At 49.0% G+C, this 19,847-nt stretch overlaps 1 protein-coding gene and 1 long non-coding RNA gene across 7 annotated transcripts in view; one reads left to right on the top strand and one right to left on the bottom strand.

Annotated features, from left to right (window-relative positions):
- LOC310659622 overlaps positions 1 to 19,847 on the top strand; it is a 325,082-nt gene that overhangs the window by 119,782 nt on the left and 185,453 nt on the right. The gene's annotated exons all lie outside the window — the stretch shown is intronic.
- IL11RA (interleukin 11 receptor subunit alpha) overlaps positions 1 to 19,847 on the bottom strand; it is a 140,739-nt gene that overhangs the window by 71,353 nt on the left and 49,539 nt on the right. For 2 of the 6 annotated variants that reach the window (XR_014502795.1, XM_083403045.1), the window contains exon 2: positions 4,898 to 4,973. The gene's annotated coding sequence lies outside the window, so the exon portion shown is untranslated. Of the gene's footprint in view, positions 1 to 3,961; positions 4,118 to 4,897; positions 4,974 to 5,175; positions 5,329 to 19,847 lie in introns of those variants that run through there. The other 4 variants (XM_083403049.1, XR_014502796.1, XM_083403047.1 and 1 more) reach the window with 4 other exon arrangements.

Genomic DNA, 19,847 nt, shown 5'->3' with positions numbered 1-19,847 from the left:
AACTGAGCAGTCACAGATAAGCTGGAATAGGGGGCAAGCGCTTTCAGGCAGGCTTCACCCCATAACAGTTAACCTGGGGGGCTTGACCCCTCAACAAGGAGTGGCCAGAGCTCAGGGACAAACCAAAGGTCCCGAGTTCAACAGCATCAGGTGATGATGATGAGGCCATCTTCAGCACAGTTGAACTGTGGAACTCCCTGCCACAAGAGGCAGGGATGGCTGCCAACCTAGATGGCATTAAAAGAGGAGTAGACAAATTTGTGGAGGTTATTGCTGTCGATGGCCAGGATGACTATGCTCTACCTCTGCAGTCAGAGGCAGCCAGGCTTCCGAATCCCAGTTGCTGGAAACCACAGGAAGGGAGAGGCCTAGAGAGCCTGGATCCTGCTTGGAGGTTTCTGCGCAAGCATCTACTCGATCCCTGTGAGAACAGGATGCTGGACCAGATGGGCCACTGGCCTGATCCAGCAAGATCTTCTCGTGTTAGAATGAGTCTTTCACTCATCCTGCCATAAGGTAAGGTAATGCCACAGAAGACAGAATCAGAATTCAAAATGACCTTTACAGATTGGAGTATTGGGCGCAAGCTCACAAAATGAATTTCAACAGGGACAAATGTAAAGTTAAGCACTTAGGCAGGAAGAACCATATGCACATATATAAGATGAGGAACATCTGGCTTACCAGTAGGAGACGTGAAAAAGATCTAGGGGTCTTAGGACCACAAGCTTAACATGAGTCAACAGTGTGATGCAGCAGCAAAAGAAGTGAATGCTATTCTAGGCGGCACCAACAGAAGTCTAGTGTCCAGATCAAGGGAAATAATAGTGCCACTCTAGTCTGCCTTGGTCAGACCACACCTGAGATACTGAGTCCAATTCTGGGCATCACAATTTAAGAAGGGGATGACAAGTTGGAAGGTGTGCAGAGGAGGGCAACCAAGATGATCAAGGGTCTGGAAACCAAGCCTTATGAGGAACGTTTGAAGGAGTTGGGTATGTTTGGCCTGGAAAAGAGGAGACTGAGAGGAGATATGAGAGCCATCTTCAAATATCTGAAGGGCTGTCACCTGGAATATGGAACAAGTTTGTTTCTTCTGGAGGGTAGGATTCGAACCAATAGCTCCAAGTTGCAAGAAAGGCGATTCCAACTAAACATCAGGAAGAAGTTTCTGACAGTATGAGCTATTTGAAAATGGAATGGTCTCCCTTGGGAGGTTGTGGATTCTCCTCCATTGGAAGTTTTCAAGCAGAGGTTGGATGGCCATCTGCCATGGATGCTTGAGCTGAGATTCCTGCCTTGCAGGGGGTTGGACTAGATGACCCTTGGGGTCCCTTCCAAGATTCTAAGATTCTATGATCTTTGTCCAAAGACAGATTTCCCTTTGGAAATCCAGCTGAGCAAAAGCACATTTCCTTTCTGACATTTAAACCGCCACCTTCAGCTCTTTACCTCCTCAAATTCTGAGCCTGCCTGGAGATGAGGAACTCAGATGCTGCCAAGATACGCGGATGATGACTCCTCATGCCCCTTCCACACCACAGCCATGCAGTTGCTGGCATTTGACCACACTGGCCAAGCGGGCTCCAAAAAACCTTTGGCGTTGTCTACCGGATTGCAACATCTGCTTGGGTAGCTAACGATACCAATTCGGCCACTTGGGAAGGGAGTGTGTGGAAATGGGTCTCTTGATTTCAGCCTTCCCAAAAAATCCAGAATGACACAATTCATCTAGGTTGTGAAAGCATCACAGAATGTTGGATTTGGGAGGGATATTGAAGGCCTAGAAGGCTGATCGCCGAAGAATTGATGCTTTTGAATTCTGGTGCTGGAGGAGACTCTTGAGAGTCCCATGGACTGCAAGAAAATCAAACCAATCCATTCTGAAGGAAATAAGCCCTGAGTGCTCACTGGAAGGACAGATCCTGAAGCTGAGGCTCCAGTACTTTGGCCACCTCCTGAGAAGAGAAGACTCCCTGGAAAAGACCCTGATGTTGGGAAAGATGGAGGGCACAAGGAGAAGGCGAAGACAGAGGACGAGATGGTGGGACAGTGTTCTCGAAGCTACCAGCATGAGTCTAACCAAACTGCGGGAGGCAGTGGAAGATAGGAGGGCCTGGCGTGCTCTGGTCCAGGGGGTCACGAAGAGGCGGACACGACTAAACGACTAAACAACAACAACAACAAATTGAAGGCCTAGGAATCTACAGCATCCCTGACTGGTGATGGCTGTCCAGTCTCTGCCTCGGCAAAAGAGAGGGCACCACTTCCCTGAGGCAGACTGTTCCACTGTTGAAAGGCTCTTGCCGTTAGGAAATTTCTCATAAGGTTCATAGCAAAAAAAAGCTGCCGCCTTGCAGTTTCCACCCTCCAATGCTGGTCCTGCCCTCTGGAGCAACGGGAGAACAAGAGTTCACTCCATCTTCTGTGTGAGACAGTCCAGCAGGTATCTGAAGACCTCTGGCATGGCTCACATTAATATAAGCATGAGAAATGCCTGCTGGAGCAATGGCCCATCTAGTCCTGTTCTCACACTGGCCAACCAGATACCCCCCCGGGAAACCTGCAAGCATCTGAGCACAAGAGTAGCCCACTCCCTTCCTGCCGTTTCCAGTGGCTGGTATTCAGAAACAGTTCTGCCTCCAATTGTGAAAATAATAATAATAATAATAATAATAATAATAATAATAATAATAATAATAATTTATTTCTGCCCCGCCCACCTGGCTGGGCTTCCCCAGCCACTTTGGGCAGCTTTCAACAGAACATTAAAAACAGAATAAAACTTCAAACATTAAAAACTTCCCTAGGCAGGGCTGCCTTCAGATGTCTTCTAAAAGTCAGATAGTTGTTAATTTCCTTGACATCTGATGGAAGGGCATTCCACAGGGCAGGCGCCACTACTGAAAAGGCCCTGTGCCTGGTTCCCTGTAACTTCTTGCAGTGAGGGTCAGAAGGTCCTCGGATCTGGATCTCAGTGTCCAGGCTGAACGATGGGGTTGGAGACGCTCCTTCAGGTATACTGGGCCAAGGTCGTTTACGGCCAAATATAGCCTTCCTGACTAGTAGCCATCAGAAGAACTTTACACGCCATAAATCTGTCTAATCTTCTTTAAAAGTCATCCAATTGGTGGTTGTCACTACCTCCTTGTGGCAGGGAGTTCCATAGTTGAACTGTGCACTGTGCGAGTATTTTCTTTTGTCCTGAATTCTCCCAATTTTTAGCTTCCTTGGATGCCCCCCAGTTGGGTTCTAGTATTATGAGATTTCGCTCTCCAATTTCTCCATGCTGTGGGTTTATAAACATCTATCATGCCACCTTTTTAACTCGCCTTTTCTCTAAACTAGAAAGTCCTAAATGCTGCAACCTTCCTCATAGGGGAAGTTTCTCCATCCCCTTGATAATTTTCATCGCCCTCTTTCCCACAATAATCCACAATCTTCCCCACAATAATCTTCTCTTCTCCAGGCAGAACATACACAGATCTTTCTGTTGTGCTCCACAGCAACTGACCTATATCAGTTCCAGAGACAGTAAACTGCAATGCAGCCAGAGAACTATAAAGGCAGAAAAATGGAAGCCAATTCCTCCGCCTTCAGAGAGACTGTGCACAGCAACGGGTTAAACAGAAATAAAACCAAAACAACTTACTTGGTTAATAAATGGCTAATAAAAGAGCAGTGATTTAATTGTTTGAGGACCTAGCTCAGCCCACCCTGGAGACTCCGAGGGCAGTTAACAGATTAAACAAACGAAGCATCCACTTTAAATCCAATTCGGCATTCTAAACGCCATTGGTCTCTTAACCCCACCACCGTCTCTCTGCTTGTCCCTGCAACAGAAGCCACCCCAAGCACACTGTGCAGGGCTTTCAGAAGGTTACAGCGCTGGGCTTTGATTAATCTCCGAGGGAGAGCGTTCCATAAATGCAGGGTCCGCATGCCGAAACTTTCTACATACCCCTCCTGGTTTATGGCCCCATTAAAAGGTTGCTTTGGGTTGACCTTGGAGAGTTGGATGAGATACAATCGACCAGGGCGGCTGCTGCTGCTGCTGCTGCTGCTACTGTCACTGCTGCAAGGGTAATAAGTCTGGCAAAGCTTCGGCTCAGGAGATCTAGAGAAACATTTCGGCTTAGATAGCCTGAGTGGAAGTTTGAGCAACTCACACAAAAACAACAGCACAAAGCAGCTTGCACCACCATTGCAGTAGTGCACCAGAGTTAACTTTGGAAATAAATTTGGAAGCTTCTTTTTTGAGCGCTAAAGTGGTAAGCGTTTTGGAATATATTTATTAAATGCCGTAAAGCGGCTTTGTGAGGGTTGTTGCACCCTAAACGGCGGAGCAAACACATTTAGCGAGGAAACGGCTGCAGCCCTAACAACGCTCTCCCTGGCTGTGCGGAAAACACATGTTGTAAAAACAGCCAGAGACTTGTGCGCAGCGTGCCCTGCAAAACGCTTTGAACTCAGCTGCGCAGGACTGAACGCTTCCCAACGCTCTGACTCAGATACGAGAGAGTCCAACGCGTGCGGTGACCCCGTTGACGCAGGGGTCCCAGAGTGCTGACTCAGTGGATTGTGACTCAGCGATGCCGTGTCGCCTCTGGAGGAGCCAAGCTCCTTCTGCCGGGATCGGCCAGAGGAACCAACCCGGCGCCCTCAGAGCATGTCATAAAACACATGCACGGCATAGGGATGGAGAGGTTCGGGCAGCGCATGGCTCCTTCAGACAACCCATTTCCCCTAGTAATATCTAAACCACTCATGACCCACGGGGTTTCTCCTCTGCCTGGTGCAACCGGACAGCACCATGCTCCGGAACCCACAAATACTAGTCTCCCTCGTCCTTCGGAGAGCGCAGGGTGATTCCTGCCGTCCTGTGGCAAGAGCTTACCTTCAAGACCTGGTGCTGCTTCTGCTGCCTCTGCAGTTCCCCATGGCCTCACAGCCGCCGCCAGATCACAAAAACTCTGGGAAAAGAAAGAAAGGAAAGGGGGGTTGGTGGAGGGGGGCCGCTATTCTTGACGCTGGCTGCAGCCGGAGAGCTGGGAACACACCCACCCAATCCCCACCGCGACCCCCGCTTCTGCCCCTCGCCCAAGCCTCCCCGCAGCCCAAGCCCCCTCCCCTCGGCAGCCGCCCCACTGCACCCAACCCGAGCCCCTCGCCTACCCGTAACCTGAGGCTCTGGCAGGAGCCGAACAGCAACTGCTCTGTTAACAAGCAGAACGGCAGCCAAAGCAGCCCAGCGGCTCCTGCCTGCTGCTCGGGAGGAAAGGAAAACCATTTCCCCCCACCGCCCTCCCCCCACCAGCCCAGCCACACGCTGGAGAAATTCCTAAAAATAATGTCAAAAGCAAAGCGCTCGTAAAAAAGTTTGGCGGCTGGGGAATGGAGTGGGGGAGCCGGGGGCCGGGTTCGATTTCAGGCTGCAGATACCAGGAGCGAAGAGAGGCAAGGCCTCCCTGGCTCTCCCCTTCGCAGGGGGAGTTTCCGGGACAGGGCAAAAGCAAGCGAGGAGAGGAAAGGAGCATCATCTCCCAGGGCAAAAGGCAACCTGCGCAGGTGTGGGTATCAGCGGGCAAGGGAGAGGAGGGAGAGGCGATCCGGGGTGCTGTGAAAAAATCATGCACAAATCACACAATTGCTGTGAGCAGGATCACACTCTGCAGCAGCTAATGGCCACTTGAGCAAAGAACGGGGCTTGAGGAAATTACCTGAGAGGCAATGGGGTTGTGGGTGAAAGCATATATAAAGGGCCTGCTGGATCAAGACATCTGGACCTTGCCCAGATGCCCCAAAGAAAAACCCACGTCTTCCAGCAAATGGGATTCAGAAGCATTGCAGAGCAGAGCCGTTCCACTGAGTTAGTGGTAGTAGTAGTAGTAGTAGTAGTAATAATAATTTATTTATACCCCACCCATTCCCCAGCCACTCTGGGCGGCTTCCAACAGAATATTAAAATACAAGAAGGAGGAGGAGGAGGAGGAGAAAACTCTCCTCTCTCCACCTGCTATGCCCTATTGCGCTTATTATGAAACTCAGCCACACAGAGCAGGGCATGAGCACATTACCGTTTAAGGCGCTTCCTCTACGCCAGCTTGTTGCAGTCCTTACAAACAACCCTGCAAGGTAGGTCAGCGCTGTCAACCCCATTCTGGGGGAGAGGGGGCACCGAGGTGGGGAGAGCATGGCTGCCTACAAGCACCTAACAAGCTGACTGAGGTTCACCCAGGAGCATTGTTTAGTTATCTTTGGGAAGTCAGCGTGAGGGCTGGGGAGGAGGCTTCAAATTTCAGCCTTGCGACAAGGCACTGTGCAGCCCACAGGTTCCATGTCAAAGTACTTTTGCAGCCCAACTCTGTCATGGGAGCCTAGGAAGGAGCCTTATACTAAGCGAAGAATTGGGTCCAACTAACTCAATACTGTCTACCCTGACTGGCAGCAGTGGCGCCAAGCTTTCAGGCATGGATAATTCCCAGCATTAGCAGGAGATGCCAGAGGGACTGGAGTCTCTGAGCTACGGGCAAGTGGCTAGACCAGACCACTAGACTAGAGGTGCTCAGCTGAGCTGGGAGGGGTCCTGATCCTGCTGCTACTCCTCCCTTCCTCCAGAAAGAAGGGGTCAAAGGGCTCCCCAGGCACCAGGGTCCCTTAGCCATCTGCCCGTTCCTCATGGCTTCCACCGCCACCCTTTCAAAACCACAGCTGGGCAACCTCTTTCCTGCTGGACGGCTCTCCGTAGCTGTGCTTTGGCTAGCGACGCCTCCTGGCCCAGGGCAGGGCATAGCCACAAGCTGGCTTCCAAGCACGGAGGCGCTTGGGTCAGCCAGCAGGCGAGCTCCAAAGCAAACAGCCCACTGCCGCTCCCGTGCTCCTTCGCTCGCCGGGACGGGAGCGCTGCATTCCAGCCGTGCAAAACAGCCCTCTGCCGCTTCCAAAACAAAGGCCCCTTTTGGGCTCCGGGCAGCTCCCAGCGCACCTGAGAAACAGCCCCTCGAAGAAAGGCGCTGGGCCATCGGTTTGGTCCGGGAAGAGGGGGGTCCCGTTAACCTCTCAACTCCCGGGGAAAAGGAAAAGTCATGGGGTTAGGAAAGGCAGAATGTGGAGGGGGCGATGCAAGGTCTGTTCTCTTCCCACCCATAAATCACGTTCTGCTTGGCGCTGGCCTTGCCAAGCCATGTGGTGGCCATCGCCACAGCAACCTCATGTCAGAAACAAATCACAGAAGAGGCTAGGCCTCCCGTCCTGCAGCAGCAGATATGGGCAGGATTCGTTGCAGGAACGCCACACGCCCGAAGAAACTAATCACAGGTCTGCGGAGACGCTGAGAGGCAACAGCCGACTGCGTCAGATGCCGGGCATGGGAATCGGCACAGCACAATGTGCATTTTACAGCGAGAGAAAGAAAGTTCCATAAATCCTGAGAGGTCAGGTCAGGCTTGAAAAAGGAGCTGAAGATATTGGGGGGGGGGGGGCAGCAAAGCAGGGCTAGGCCATCTCTTCCGCTGAGAGATCAGCTGCCTTTGGCCATCGCTCCATTGCCACCTAGCAGCAGAGATGCCATCAGGCCACCCAAAACCGTCTGAATCACAGTTGCCCGTTATCAGAATTGTGACGCTAAGAGCTAGTGCACAAGCATGTTTTCCCCCTTCCCATTTATTTGTTTATTTCAGAGAATACACTTGATTGTAAAAACAAACAGTACATCAGTGATACAAACAATTTACCCTGCTGTATACCCTGTTGTATTGTAATGCTTTGGTTGTTTTTCCTTTTCCTTTCCTTTCACATTACAGCCGTACCTTGGTTTTCAAACAGCTTAGTTCTCGAACGTTTTGGCTCCCATACATCGCAAGCCTGGAAGTGACTGTTCCGGTCGGTGAACTATTTTTGGAAGCTAAACGTCCGATGGGGCTTCCGATTGGCTGCAGAAGATTCTGCTGGCCTCACTTTGGTTTACGAACATTTTGGAAGTCGAACGGACTTCCGGAACAGTTTCTGTTCGACTTCCAAGGTACTACTGTATTCATATTTCTTTTATTTCATAATGTTTTTTTCAGTGAAAACCTCTAATAACTCACTGACTCACTCACTCACTCTAAACGATCAAGTTCTTACAAATGTGGAGAGACCCCAAGGGAGGAGCGACACCTGAACCTGATACAATATCCAAAAAAAACACACACAAAAAACCCCTAAACAAAATAAAATAAACCCACCACCCTGTTTAACTTCCCTCCACCGCTACTCGTCTTCTCTAGAATCAATCTTACCCTTATCATTGCATTCTGATTGTTTTTATTTTCTCTGTATACATACATATGTCATTGATAATTTATTGTTTTGATGCATTTACATTCTTAATCTAAGCATGTTAGCATGTCTTTTTTAGAGCAATTTCTTGTCATATAATCATCAAAGCATTGCTTAGTTTTTGATTTGACTGCTGTAGTAGGGATGCTGTTAATTTAGCCAATTTTAAATATTCATTTAATTCGAGATTCCATTCCTCCTTGGTAGGTAGTTCTTTAGCTTTCCATTTAGATGCTATTACTATCCTAGCTGCGGTGGTCGCATATAAGAAAATTCTTTTTTCTTTTTTCGATTTTGGTATTTCTTTTCCTAAAAGGCCCAGTCTGTCCGCGAAGTGGTGCATGCTCTGGTTATCTCCCTCTTGGACTCCTGCAATGCGCTCTCTGTGGGGCTACCTTTGAAGGTGACCCGGAAACTGCAATTGATCCAGAATGTGGCAGCTAGACTGGTGACTGGGAGCGGCCACTGAGACCACATAACACCAGTCTTGAAAGACCTACATTGGCTCCCAGTACGTTTCTGAGCACAATACAAAGTGTTGGTGCTGACCTTTAAAGCCCAAAACGGCCTCAAAGGCCCAGTAGACCTGAAGGAGCGTCTCCACCCCCATCGTTCTACCCAGACTCCAACTCCGAGGGCCTTCCGGCGGTTCCCTCGCTGCAAGAAGCCAAGTTACAGGGAACCAGGCAGAGGGCCTTCTCGGTGGTGGTGCCCGCCCTGTGGAACGCCCTCTCACCAGATGTCAAAGAGAAGAACAACTACCATACTTTTAGAAGACATCTGAAGGCAGCCCTCTTTAGGGAAGCTTTTAATGTTTGATGCATTGCTGTGTTTTAATAGTTTGTTGGAAGCCCAGCCAGATGGGCGGGGTATAAATAATATATTACTACTATTATTATTACTATTATTATTACTATTATTATTGGTAAGCCTCTGGTTTTTTCATTAATGGGATCTTAGAATAGAATTTCATAGAAATCCTAAGCATTTTTTTTCAACTCCTCATGTATTTCTCCCCGCTACGTGATACTTCTGACAGACAAACAGGAGGGGGGAAAGACCCGGCATGGAAGACTTGGACTCCAGAGGTTGAGCTGACCCAAAAATACTCAGAATCTGGAAGCGGACCTGCTCTTTTCTGGGTAGCACATGTGGCCCACGTGCCTGGCATCCTCCTTGGCCCATCTGTGGTCCAGACCCCTTTTTGCAGAGGGAGGGGGGCACAGTTCACAGGTGGTTGCAGGCCTGACACAGCATCTCTTCCCCACTCCACTCCAAAGGCTGGAAACCTTTGCTCCTGGCTCCGCCAACAGAGGGCAGCTGTCATGGGGCACGGCTGGCAACTGCGCTGTTGGCGCGACCCCCCCTTCCCTTCCCGGTCAGCAAAGACCCAGCCAAAAGTTCCCCCTTCCCCCGATCACGATTCCCGCCCCACCCCAGCAGTCAAGAGAGGCCAAATTTCTGGCCCTCGCGAGGGGGCCTGTAAAGCAAGACTCCCTCAGGTGCGTTTGCCTTGGCGCGGGTTCAAGCCCCGGCCAATTAGAGCTACAGAAAACATACACTAAAAAAAAGAAAAACCCCAAATGGAGGAAAATAAGCTTTGCTGGGAGGAATCGTGTGTGTGTGTGTGTGCATTTCTATCGAACCCAGATGGCGAAGGCGCAGAAAGGAGAGGGGCAGGAGGGGGGAAACAGAGGCCCCAAAAATAATAAAAGAGGAGCCTTGTTTGAGGCAGGGCTGTTGAGAAGGAGGGGGGGCAGGAGGGCTGATTCAGCTCCTGCAGTAAATTGGGGGGGGGGGGAGGAGTGGAGAGAGGGGGCCCAATGGAAGTTTGGGGGAAGGAGATCAGATTCCGGAGGAAAGATGCAGCTCGCAGGCATCATTTCTCTGCTTCTTCCAAATTTATTTGTTTGTTTATATCACATTTCTTTCTCCAAGGAGCTCAAGGTGGGATAGGCAGGGCATCGGTCTGGGGAGACAACAGAGGAGTCCACCTTTTGGGGTGAGGTCAAGCTGTAGGGAGCTAGCAGCGCCTGCTGTGGCTGCAGAGACCAATAGGGGAGAGACATGTTTTATTGCATCTGGGGCAGAGCAAGGCGCCCGGTTGTGCTGCTGCAGATGCACCAGGGTGTTCCTTCTTTCTGCACTCATCCCAGCGGTCATTTCTACTCTGGTCACTGCTGTGATACACAACCTGACTGTCTGTCTCCAGGTACTGCGGTCGTCTGCAAGGGATTCCCACATGGTGTGGTTGATATTGCTAGCCTTCGTGTCATTGCAGATCTGCAGATATCTTTGTGATTCATAATAATAATAATAATAATAATATTTTATTTATATCCCGCCCTCCCAAGCCGAAGCCAGGCTCAGAGCGGCTAACAATAGTAATGGAACACAGTTTACATAAAACCACAATCTATTAATTGAAATACATTCTAAAATCAATTCATTCTAAAATCAATTCAGAATCAAATTAATGGCAACCATTGGGCTAGAGTTCTGTGAGGATTACCAAAGGAGGGGGTCAGATTGTGCCCTGGCCAAAGGTCTGGTGGAACAGCTCTGTCTTGCAGGCCTTGTGGAAAGATGTCAAGTCCCGCAGGGCCCTAGTCTCTTGTGACAGAGTGTTCCACCTGATCGGGGCCACAGCCGATAAAGCCCTGGCTCTGGTTGAGGCCAGCCTAACCTCCCTGTGGCCCGAGACCTCCAAGGTGTTTTTGTCTGAAGACCATAAAGTCCTCCGTGGGACATACCAGGAGAGGCGGTCCCGTAGGTGCGAGGGTCCTAGGCCATATAGGGCTTTAAAGGTCAAAACCAGCACCTTAAACCTGATCCTGTACTCCACCGGGAGCCAGTGCAGCTGCTATAGCACCGAGTGAATGTGATCCCGCGGCAAGGACCCCGTAAGGAGCCTCACTGTGGCATTCTGCACCCGCTGGAGTTTCTGGTTCAGTCTCAAGGGCAGCCCCACGTAGAGCGAGTTACAAAATGTTTAGAGCCTGCTGGATAAGGTGTCTAGCATCCTCTTTTCACAGCAGCCAAGCAGATGCCCCAATGGGAAATCTGCAAGTAGGATTAGAGCACAAGATCCCTCTGGCCTCCTATGGTTTCCAACAACTGGGATTCAGAAGCATGGCTGCCTCTCACTGTGAGAGCACAGCCATGAATCTGTCTAATCTTCTTTTGAAGCCCTCCAGGTTGGTGGCCATCACTGCCTCAAGTGGGAGAGAGTTCCATAGTTTAACTTTGTGCTGCATGAAGAATTCCATCCTCATTTACGTAATCCCCACAACAGCCCTGTGAAGTAGGTTAGACAGAGGAGTTGCAACTGGCTCAGGGTCACTCAGCGAGCTTCATGGCTGAGAAGGGGACTGAATTTGAATTCTGGTCTCTCCCAGGTCTTAAACCACTACTGTGAAGACAGCCAGGAGGGTGCTCCACCAAGACAAAGACCAAGATGATGGGTGCTGCTTCCTGGTGAAGGTTTGTCATGGAATTGATGTAGCTGATTTGAGCATGCCTGTCTTTTTGCTGATGTGCTGGGCCAGGGGGTAACCCGTGAAACGCAGTCCAGGTCCGGTCCAGAATCTGAAGGTTCCACTAGGAGTCAGTCCGACAGGGCCAAGGCAGGACACAAGGCAGGAAACCAGGCAAGGACAGGTACAGGATCTCAGGCAGGACCTGGCAAGCAGCAATGTTCCTCCCGCAACCTGGGGTGAGGTCCGACAGCCTTTTATCTTTGTCGGGGTAACTGCCGGTCCTGATCCCCTGGCGGCTCACCTCCCTGTTTCGCCCGAAGGCGAGCACTCCTCCTGCGAGTACTCAGGTCTCTCCTTCTCTCAGACCTCAGTCTCTGCAGCTTAGGAGACGTCGGTGGGTTACTAGACCCAGAGGCCACCTCAGCCTCCCCTGACCCAACCAGTAGTGGAGCAGCTGTAAGTGATGGCCCAGCTGGAGGCAACGAGGTCATCCCCGCATCTGGAGCCAGGGCAGGATCAGGCCCCTGACTCGGCCCAGCTGGGGAACCTGTGCAGACTGGGACTCTTCAGAATCAGGCCCCAGACGTGGTTCAGATGATGCCTGAGGCAAAGGATCTGGTGCAGACAGAGACTCCTCTGGTTCAAAGTCCAAGTCCCAGACCATCACAGCTGCTTCCGCACAACACTCTCTGTCATCAAAATGTCAGACCACACTTGCTTCCCCTTTGCTAACATTTCATTCGGATTTTCTGCTACTCTTGGAAACCCACTAAGGAAACACAACCTCTTGTCCATCGGGCTGGTGTGAAAGCCTGAGGAGCCTGCCTTTTCCGGGGGTGGTTTGTCACAAGCCCACTTCTGTCTGCTTCTCTCCTGAGCAAAACTGCAGCCATCTTGTCTCCAGTGGCCCATACAAGAAGACAAAGGACGCTTTGGCTGGGATTCCTGCATTGCGGGAGGTTGGACCAGATGACCTTTGGGTTCCCTTCCAACTCCACATTTCTATGATTGGATGGTGATGAGCAATTCAGAGCTTAGCCACACCTCCATTTGCCTCTCCGCTTTCCCCTGGGAAAAGCTGCGGTTTTGCACTGAATTGGAACAAATGGCAATTGTGTTTCCTGTGGATTGCCGTTTGTTCCGATTTAGCGCCAAAGAATGGATTTCCGGGGGGGGGGGGTGCAGTGGGGCAAACAGCTCAGACTTCAATCCCTGATGCACGAGCAAAACAGTATTGGCTGTAGGTGCTCCTTCAAATAACTCAAACCCAATCCATTCAAAGATTTAAAGAAGTTAAAGTTTAATCTCAGCTCGGAAACGCACTGGTGGTATTTAACAGTTGGGGGGGGTGTCACATGACTCAGGCAGCCATATTTCAGTAAGATGAGTTTTGAAGAGGACTTTAAAGGGTCACACAGAGCGCATGGCAGCAGTCAAACCATGGCTTGATCATGGATTTCTGTGGTCAGGTCAGGCTTCTCCAGCCAGAGGTGAGATTGTGACAGCATATCCCACCTGTGCCCAAAAGACCGCACTGGCTGTAGCCAACTTAAGGTTTTACTATTTAATTTATAAAAATATTTCTGCACTGTCCTCTCGTAAAATATTAGGGTGGTATACAGCAACACGGAAAACATTTAAAAGCAATGCAGAGCGATCATTAAAACGACGAACTGCTCAAGGATATTTTAAATGACTCTGTAGGTTTGTCAGCTTTAAAAAAGTCTTGAAGACCCTTGAATGCGCGAAAGTCAAAAGGAAAGATGCCAAATCTCTGCTCAGTTTAAGCTGAGAGAGGATAAGTACAGTTGTCATTGCAAGGTAGACAGAACAAGGGTCTGAGCAAGAGTTTTGGTGGAGCCTGCAAAAAAAAAAAAAAAAAAAAAAAGGTGGCAAATTCTGTCTTGAGGATCTCATTTTACATTAAGGTTACCAGATATTTTTCAATGAATCAGGGGACACTTTGCAACTTCAATGGATTTTGTATGGGGACTGATTTGTAAATCCGGGGACTGTCCCCGGGAAACAGGGACGTCTGGTAACCTTATTTTACATTTCAAGATGTAGAGGAATCCTTTTGAGGGAAATGATATTTGACTTGCAACACGTGGACAAATTCAAACAAAGTCATTATGACCTTCAGCAGGGACGGCACTTTCATCTTCTAAACTTGATCCCAGGCACAGGTCAGTATGCAATCAGAGTGTCTCCTCTTTAGTCAGATGCATGAGTAACCGTTCTTGAATGCAAACATTTATTGAGAAATCACGCCTCAGTCGCAAGCCAAATATGCACTTATGCAGTCAATCGGAGGATAGTGCTGTATTTATAAATTTAGTGACTGTTCCTGAAGTCTAAATTTGGAAGCATTAAAAATATCCAGAGCACAGATGACACTCGTTGCCTCACACAAAGGCAATTCCACTTCGGAAACACGGCAATTGTTACCCAAGGAATGAATGAGAATGAATAAGAACAGCTGGCTCTTACATCAGACCTCTGAGACCTGACCGGTCTATCTTTTCCTGATACTTCCACTATCCCAAATCTGGCCACCCAGGGGTGCTTCATCCAGTCCAGCACCTTCTTCCCACAATGGCCAATCAGGTACCTGTGGGGCACTCCAACCACAGAGGCAGAGCAAAGCCATCATGGCTAGTAGCCGTCGATAGCTCTCTCTCATTGGCCACAGTGAAAACTTCCAGACTGGACTACTGCAACATGCTCCCTATGGGGCTGCCCTTGAAGATTACTTGGGACCTAAGAACATCAGAAGAGCCTGCTGGATGAGGCCAATGGTGGATCTAGTCCAGCGTCCTGTCCTCACAAGGCCAACCAGATGCTCCAAAAGGGAAACTAGCAAACAGGATTCAAGCATAAGAGCCCTCTCTCCTTCTGTGGTTTCCAGAAACTGGGAGACAGAATAATAATAATTTATTATTTGTACCCTGCCCATCTGGCTGGGTTTCCCCAGCAACTCTGGGCAGCTTCCAACAAAGATTAAAAATACATTAAACTATCACACATTAACAACTTCCCTGAACAGGGCTGCCTTCAGATGTCTTCTAAATGTCAGGTAGTTGTCTATCTCTTTGACATCTGGTGGGAGGGTGTTCTACAGGGCGGGCGCCACCACCGAGAAGGCCCTCTGCCTGGTTCCCTGTAGCTTTGCTTCTCGCAGTGAGGGAACCGCCAGAAGGCCCTCGGTGCTGGACCTCAGTGTCCGGCCAGAACGATGGAGGTGGAGACGCTCCTTCAGGTATACAGGACCGAGGCCGTTTAGGGCTTTCAAGGTCAGCCAGCACCAACACTTTGAATTGTGCTTGGAAATGTCCTGGGAGCCAGTGTAGGTCTTTCAAGGTGTTATATGGTCTTAGCGGCTGCTCCCAGTCCCCAGTCTAGCTGCCGCATTCTGGATTAGTTGTAGTTTCCAGGTCACCTTCAAAGGGAGCCACATGTAGAGTGCATGGCAGTAGTCCAAGCGGGAGATAACCAGAGCATGTACCACTCTGGCAAGACAGTCTGCGGGCAGGGAGGGTCTCATCCTGCGTACCAGATGGAGCATTGCTGACTCTTACTGTGGAGATAGAACATAGCCATTGTGGCTAGTAGACATTGATAGCCCTTCCCTCCATGAATGTGTCCAATCCTCTTTTAAAGCCATCCAAGTTGGTGGCCATCATTGCCTCCTGTGGGAGAGAGTTCCATAGATTAACCATGTAGTTTAAGTCTGGAAATGTGGCCAATCTAGAACGAAGATGATCTGCTGGCAGTCCTTCAGACCTCTGAGATGTGACCCGCCCGTCTCCTCCTGGCACTTCCACCACCCCAAATCTGAACATCTGGGAGTGCGCTTCATCCCCTCGTTGCTGATGGCCCATCAAGGAGTCGCCTCGCTCTCTCCGTTGGCCTAGCAAGCAGCTGCTCCTCCCAAACTGGAGCCACTGGAGGTGCAAGTCCTGGCAGTCTCTGCAAAAGGGACTCGGCAGTCCTGCCAGCCAGCCGGTCAAGGCAGCAGTTGCAAACAGAGCGCTCTGCGCCCTTCCTGCCTCAGCCGGCTTCCTATTTCGCTTGGCGCTGGCCATGTTTCTGAAAAGGCGGCGACTCTGTCAAGGACCCAGCAAATTCCTGTGCTGTGCGTGCTATTTTTTAGGTGTGATGCGGGGAAGCAGCAGCCAAATAGCACCTAGGAAACCAGAGGGCTATTTAGAGAGGAGCCGGGGCAGTGGGAGGACAGAGGAAGAGACGAAGAAGGAATGCAAAGAAGCGTGGGGCAGACTTGGACCCCTGGTGTCCCCCTCAAACCCTACAGCTCAAGACTGGCAGCCTTCTAATGCCAGTCTAGTCTGAAAGGGAGTTATCCAGTGATCCAGTTTGGAATTGCCCAGAAAAGATGTTAGATTGTTTTTGTATGCCACAACTGCAGCTCAAATTTTACTGGCCAAGAATTGGAAAACTCAAGAAGTACCAACAGTGGAGGAATGGCAGATGAAGATGATGGACTTTTCGGAGCTAGCCAACCTGACCGGAAGAGTCCGTGACCAGAAGGAGGAGGAGCACCAGGAAGAATGGAAGAACTTCAAAGATTATACTTAAATATGCTAATATAAATTAATCAGAAATACTTGCAAAAAATAGATATGCTAAGGATTTAAATATGTGAAGTTATTGAATACTATGTTTAAAGCAAAGATGAAAAGAAACAAAGATGTTAAGAGGATTAAGCCAATTTTATCTGTTTTGGAAAACCGTTACAATGATATATATTGAAATTCAGTCAAGGCAATTTGAGGAAGTCACTTAACAATGTTATTAAGATAAGTTATGATATATGTTTGTTTGTTAGTTTAAAATTTTGGAAAATTAATTTTAAAAAATTGGGGGGGAAAGTAATCCAGTGATGTAGCAGAGGTTGCCAGTGCCCGGGGCTGCATGGAGGGGTGGGAGGGAGGGAGAGAATGGTATCTGCGTCGCCCAGGAGACCACAGCCACAGAGATGAGAAAAGCAGAGCCGACCCGTGGTCTGGAGAGGTCACCTCTTGGTTTGCACAGAGAAACTGAACAGCTGTATTGAGGAAGCACCGGGGGGTGAAATTTTGGGCCCCCAACAATTTTGCACCTGGGGCAACTGTCCTTGTGCCCCCCCCCCATGCTATGCCACTGGAGTTATGTGGGTGGTTCAGTAGGGACACGAATCCTGAACTGCAGGGGGCTGGACTAGATGATCCTTGGGGTCCCTTCCAACTCTACTGTTCTATGACATATCTCAAGGAAGCTGGGTGCAAGCCACAGGCTGCACACACAGCATGCATTGACAGCACACAACCTGCCCGCGAAATAATCCTGCAGTTTCCGATGGGTGCTGGGAATTGTGGTTGTTTGGGGGGGTGAACTACAGTTCCCAGTAATCTTCAGGAGGGCCTGTGTACTTTAATGCACATTAAAAACTATGTACTTTAAATGTGCTTTAAGTGCACAACTCCACCATTTGACCCTAAAGAAAACCATTCTGCTCCAGCCTCAGTTTCCCAACTGTAAAACGAAAACTGGCACTCACAGGAGTGAGCTCTGTGTGTGTGTGTGATCTCAAGTTGAAAAAGGAAGAGAAATGTGCTGCCAATGTGTTAGATGGAAGCAAAGAGAATCCAGGAACAAGCTCCACCTCTGCCCCATCGTTTCCAGGACCAACACGGGCCCCTGGCACCAACCGGCCAGCTTGCTCCACCAGGGGCCAGAACTTCCTGGCCGGATGCTCTCCTTGCAGCCAACTCCTTTCCCCTCCCTCCTTCCGCAGTGACATATTTACAAGAAAGCCCAGCAAGAGGATGCAGCGTGTCACCAGCTCGTATTTTCACACTTGCTGGCTTTTGTTTGCCCAGCAGGCAGGCTTCCTCCCCTCCCAAAATAATATTAGCGACTCAGCTCTGATCCAAAAGACTGGCTGTCAGCAATTGGCCAGCACAACTGGCACTGGGGCATCGGGGGGGGGGGGAGTGGAATGGCTGGGGTTCTCCCCAGGGGATATGAAATGCAAGAAGGAAAGAGTGCGATCCAGAACGGCAGAAGGCACCCAAGGCTGCCTCACTTTTCACACACCTCCGAATGTGAGCATAAAGCTGTCTGGCTAACATCAGGACTGCATCTGAACCAGAGCTCAGCTGCAGAATTGAGAAATTGATACATTATTGGACATGGAATACAGAACACAATACAGTGGTACCTCGGGTTAAGTACTTAAATTTGTTCTGGAGGTCCGTTCTTAAGCTGAAACTGTTCTTAACCTGAAGCACCACTTTAGCTAATGGGGCCTCCTGCTGCAACCGCATGATTTCTGTTCTCATCGTGAAGCAAAATTCTTAACCCGAGGTACTATTTCTGGGTTAGCAGAGTCTGTAACCTGAAGCGTCTGTAACCCGAGGTACCACTGTATTTCCTTGATGCATTAAATATATATATATAAAGTGGAGGAAAATGGAAAGAAGCTCATCCTGGAAACGGAGGAAGAGGACAAAGTATTGTGATGGAAGAAGAGACTGAGAAGAGGCTCTTGCACCTTTTCCTTAAACAACAGCCCTGCGGAATAGCCGAGCTGCACCTTTCACAGAATCATAAGTTGGAAGGGACCCAGGGGTCATCTAGCCCAACCCCCTGAAATGCAGGAATCTTAGCTAAAGCATCCATGACAGGCAGCCATCCAACCTCTGCTTGGTTTTGCCCACCAAACCTTCAAGTCTCGCTCCTCTCCTCCCTGTCTAACAGCACGTCCGCTATATAGCACAATCCCTCTTTATCTCGCATTTGGGTATATTTAAAATGTTGTTCGTCACTAAGAAGGTGTGGTATGGGATATGGTTATTTATCATTCTGCAGTATCACCAAGAGAGAATCAGCCAGCCAATGCAAGGTACACCTTGTTACCAGGGTCAGGCCCTTCTAGCGAGGTTGCTGCAAAGCACTTTGGCCTTTCCCCAAGACCTCTGGCCGTTATGTCAGGACCCGCTCACCCCATAACACCCCCCTCTGCCCTCTCCAAGGCTGCTGGTTAATGAGTCAATAACACTCTTCCCACCCACTCGCTGGATCATCACCTTGTCGCGGTGAGTGGGCTTGCATGTTCCTATGACCCTTGTTAGCGAAACCGTTGGGAATCTCATACTCCCAGCAGGGTCACCCAAGGCGGTAAGGTCAAAGGGAATAAACACTGACAACTAGGAAGAAGATTGGAAAAAATTTAAAGTTTATCTACAAAAACATTGTAAAATTAATGAATGTTAGAAGGATGCTGGAATGAAGCCATATGGTTTTAGCAGAAATGTAATAAAGAATTAAGTAAAAGCTGATTGATAACGGGACAAAATGAAAAATTTAAGGTTAAACCGTTCAGATAAATTATAGAACAAAAATTGAGAAAGATGGAAAGAATTTGCTGAAATAGTTAACTGAAATAGAATACAAAAAGGGAGGTCGATGAAACAAGTTAATGAAAGGTAAAGATATGGAATATTGGATGTGTGTGTTTAGTGTTTTTTTCCCCCCTTTTTGTTTTTCTCTGTATTGTTGTATTGCCTTTTTATGTTTCTATATTCCTTTTTCTTTTTTTCCCTTTTTTTCTTATGTATTGCAATTGTAATTGTAATGGTAATGTATTTTTATTAAACTTTATATTGTTTTTTAATTTCTAAACTTCTAATAAATATATATTTTTTTAAAAACACACAACTAGGAAACACTGGCCTGCGAGCGCTCCAGTTGGAGAACAGCCTTTACCAAAGGTGTCATGGGCTTTGAAGACACTTGAACTCAGGACGCAAGGGAGAAACGTGCTAGGAGGAAGGCACGCTTGGCAAATCCACACCGTGATCAACTCCCGCCTGGAAACCAATGTCCCCACTGTGGAAGGACGTGTGGATCCAGAATTGGCCTCCAGTGTCACTTACAGACTCATTGTTAAAACAGTGTTTATGGAAGACAATCTTACTCGGCTACGAGGGATCACCAAAGAAGAAGAAGAAGAACACTCTTCCTAATGGCTATGGCATAACGGGTTTT

This window comes from Podarcis tiliguerta, assembly GCF_965153285.1.
Source record: "Podarcis tiliguerta genome assembly, chromosome: 11".
NCBI lineage: Eukaryota > Metazoa > Chordata > Lepidosauria > Squamata > Lacertidae > Podarcis > Podarcis tiliguerta.
Note: the sequence above shows the minus strand (reverse complement) of the source record. Positions and strands in the feature narration are given on the sequence as shown.